This window comes from Phyllostomus hastatus, unplaced genomic scaffold, assembly GCF_019186645.2.
Source record: "Phyllostomus hastatus isolate PE091 unplaced genomic scaffold, TTU_PhHast_1.1 phas_contig_90, whole genome shotgun sequence".
In the NCBI taxonomy this organism is placed as follows: domain Eukaryota; kingdom Metazoa; phylum Chordata; class Mammalia; order Chiroptera; family Phyllostomidae; genus Phyllostomus; species Phyllostomus hastatus.
This window is the reverse complement of record NW_025333984.1, coordinates 663215-667245: the sequence shown is the minus strand read 5'-3', so window position 1 is coordinate 667245 and position 4031 is coordinate 663215. Positions and strand designations below refer to the sequence as shown.

Genomic DNA, 4031 nt, shown 5'->3' with positions numbered 1-4031 from the left:
ATCTGAACATTAGTGTCTTTTTGGAAGATCAAAAACTTTTGATTCATTTATAAGCAGTTATCTGCTCATCCTGGACTTGTGAGAGTCAGTCCCCATAAGTGCTTATGCAACAACCTCTTCTCTGTCAGGCCCAGTCCCAAATTCTTTTCAGTTTATTGTCCAGTATGTTCTGATTTGGTTGTTACTTCCCTAATCCAGTTATGTGTCCTTCCATCTGTCATCAAAATAACAAGATCTTTCCATTTTCTTTTTTTGGTGATTTCTGGGTCACGCTGGGATTATTATTACAACCCTTCTCATTTTCTTTAAACACTTAGAACATCCAGTCACCATATTCATTATGTTAAAAATTAGTGTAGCACTATCTTCATACAAACAACTAATCTACAGGCAAAGTTAGGGATAGAATGTTACAAATCATGATTGCAATGCATTTAAGTTGCAAACGTAAAGTTGCCTGCCCCCACCTAGTGCTGCAACAATAGATGATCTGTTACTGTGAGCTTCAAATCATGGTTGTCAACATCAGTGGTCAGGACTAAAAACAACAACAGTGATGATAGATAGATAACCAATACCATATCTATTGGACACTAAAACCAGCATTGTGTTCAGCCCCTATTTTTGGAACCACATTATGGGTTTGGTACCTTCCCCCCCCAAATGAACAACTATTGCTGAAAACTGTTTTTTTCCAGTCCTGGGAACGAATTTCCTGAGATGCAAAACTTCCAGTGCTAAAACTGGGACAGTACCAAGGAAATAAGGATACTTGGTCACCTTGTTATGGCTTTAGCACCGTTCCGGGGTGCTGACAGGATTGTTTTTGACAATTTTGTCCAGCTTTCCAGTTGTGTTTCAGGAAGAAGATGCGGTAACCTCCTTAATTCATCATGCTGGAAGTAAATCTCCCATACGATATATATTTACATATTATTTTTAGTGTGTCTCTCTCACTAAAATGTAAACTCCATGAAATAGGGATTTTTGTTTGTTTTGTTCACTGCTGTATCCCCTGTGTTTGGCACATCATAGGCACTCAATAATTTTTGATGAATAAATGAATTAATGATACTTGCAAAAATGTGGAGACTAGATTGGAGGAGGGGAAAAATTGAATCAGATAGGCAAGCCAGTTAGCTAGTAGAAGTTCTAGATTAGAGATGGTAGAGATGGTGGAGATAATAAAGATGGACTGATTTTAGAAATAATTAGGAGGCAAATTTGCTGTGATTAATGATAGAGGGAAGATGATTGAGTGGAGTGAAATAGAGAGTGATGTCAAGGATGACTCCATGATCGCTGGCCTGCAGAACTGGGTCACAGAAGTGCCATTCAGTGAGTTAGCAAATACCGTATTTTGCCGCATAGAATGTATTCCCATGTATAGTGCACACCCACATTTTTGGCCCAAACTTTCAGGAAAAAACCCTTTGGTTTTAATTTTTTAAATCAATTTTGTGTGTATTTATATTTAGATACAAAACTGATTATTGTATTCCAGGGTATTATTTTGCATATGGATATTGTTATTGCTTTCTAGAGTTACACTTTCTTTTTTTTTTAAATTTTAATCATTGTTCAAATACAGTTTTCTCCTTTTTACTCCCCCAAAATATGGAACACTTCACGAATTTGTGTGTCATCCTTGCCCAGGGGCCATGCTAATCTTCTCTGTATTGTTCCAGTTTTAGTATATGTGCTGCCGAAGTGAGCACTAGAGTTACACTTTCAATGCATAAGCATAAATACAAGAATTAAAAACATTTATATAGACAGGGAATTAGTACTATCCATCTATAATGCACATCTTTATTTTTCCCTCAAAAACATGGGAAAAAAGTGTGCATTATACACAGCAAAATATGATAGTGGGCTAGTATCCTGTTTATATGGAGAAGATCCTGAGTTCTGTTTAAGACATAGTGAATTTGAGATGCCTTTGAGATGAAAAAGAAACTTTAAATAGGCAGTTGGATACACAGTCCTAAAATTCAGAAGAGGTATGTTGACTGGAGACAAAAATGAGTGTATTGTCAATCCCAGTAGGTGGTAAATGAAGTGATTGATGTGGATGATTACCAGAGAAGAGAGAGAACAGGGCCTAATATCACTTGTACTTTGCATGCCCTCAAGTTTTCGCTTGTATTAATAAAAGTACTTGATTGTCAACTGGAACCTCAATTAGGATATCAAATCATAATTTTTTAAAGATTTTAAAATGCAACAATTCAAAAAGATTTTTCAGGTTTTCACCTACTTTTCTTTCACATCCATTTTTAGAGATAAGGCTTGTCTCATGGCAGAGTTTGGTGTCCATTGGTTGTGCTTCAAAAAAATGACTTAGCCCTGGTGGGTGGTTCAGTTCATTGCAGCGTCATCAAAAAGTGTGCAGGTTTGATTCAGTTAGGGCACGTACCTATGTTGTGGGCTCAATCCCGCATTGGGGCAGGTCCTGGAAGCAACCCAGCGGATAGATGTTTCTCTCTCACATTCTCTCTCTCCCTCCCTCCCTCCTTCTCCCCCCTTCCTGTTTCTCTAAAATCAATAAACATGTCCTTGGGTGAAGATTAAAAAATGTTTAAAAATTGGCTTGCAGTGATTATGGAGGATCATGCTTCTGACTTCTTCTGACTATTCAACTCAGCACTGTGCTGGGTGCTGTCTGGAAGAGATGCTAACTGCACGTACTTACTCTTGAGGAAATTTTGAAGTATTAGAAAGAAGAATTGCATTTTAAATTGGAAGAGACTATAAAGATCATGTAGCCTGATTCCATCATGTTTTTCAGAACATAAAAGTATGTTCCAGAAAGATGAAGTGATTTTTCAATTTCAAAATGAGATAAGAGATTTCATTTTGGAAGCCAGAGTTCTTGATTTCTAGCCTAACCAGGTACACTACTCTTTTTCACTCGGTCATTTATTCATTCAACAAATTTTAACTGAGTGCCTACTATGTGAAGGTACTGTTCTAGGCACTCATAGTAAATCATGCTACTTTTTCATCTGTATTTGCCTCTGGAGAATAATAGTAAGTAAGATTCACAATCCTCTCAGCATTCAATGAACAGAGTTGATGGACAACTGGGTGTGGCTTACGGCTGGACCATCCACTTTCAATTTATAATCATTTATTTTCTTAGTGCCTGAGGGAAGAGGAAATAAGTGGTAGACTAATATATGAAGCAATTAGAGAATGATATACATCATAGAGTATATAATTACATGCTGAATTGCATTGCATGTCTCTAAGTGCAACCGAAAGGTACAGGAGCCAAGGCTCAGTAGAAGACAGCAATCTTAGAGAGGAAAAAGTCTTCCAACAGTAGTAACATGTTTCTGACATGTTTCTTTGAGTAAGATCAGCAAATATTTATTGGGCAGGCACTGTCCTAGGTGTCTGGGGTATGAAAAAAAATAACACATGGTCTCCTTTCCTCCCAAACTCGCTGCCTTTTGAAAGAGACAAAAGCGCATATAATTTCTTTTTCTAAAGATTTTATTTATTTTTACAGACAAGGGAAGGGAGGCAAAAAGAGAGACAGAGAACCATCAATGTGTGGCCTCCTCCCATGTGCCCCCCACCAGGGACCTGGCCCGCAACCTGGCATGTGCCCCAACTGGGAATGTAAACTGGCAACCCCTTGGCTCACAGGCCCACACTCAATCCACTGAGCCACACCAGCCAGGGCAGTACATATAATTTCAATACAATGGTGGTAAATGATGAAAGAGGTCTGGCCAGGGTATATGAAAGCAGAGGTGAGCTTAACCCAATCAAAGAGTAAGGTAAAGCTTCTGAGAATCTCCGGGCTGACACCTGAACTGAATCTTGAAGGCTGCTAGGTCCTAGTTAGTCCAAAAGAGTTGTAAAAGGGTTTTAGGAAGCAAGAATAGCTTGACTAAAGAAATAAAGGCCTTTTATCTTTATCCCACATATCAGAAACACTGGAAATATTTAATAGCTGCTCTTAAATGGAATAAATGTCAAATCACGTGCTTTACACCCGAAACTAGTGCTATATTGTG

At 38.1% G+C, this 4031-nt stretch overlaps 1 non-coding gene across 1 annotated transcript; it reads right to left on the bottom strand.

Annotated features, from left to right (window-relative positions):
• Nucleotides 1–1611: 1611 nt before the first annotated feature.
• On the bottom strand, nt 1612–1718 carry LOC123827846. The gene has a single exon (XR_006787348.1). It is a non-coding gene; the product is annotated as a U6 spliceosomal RNA (small nuclear RNA).
• Between the last annotated feature and the right edge of the window lie 2313 nt (nt 1719–4031).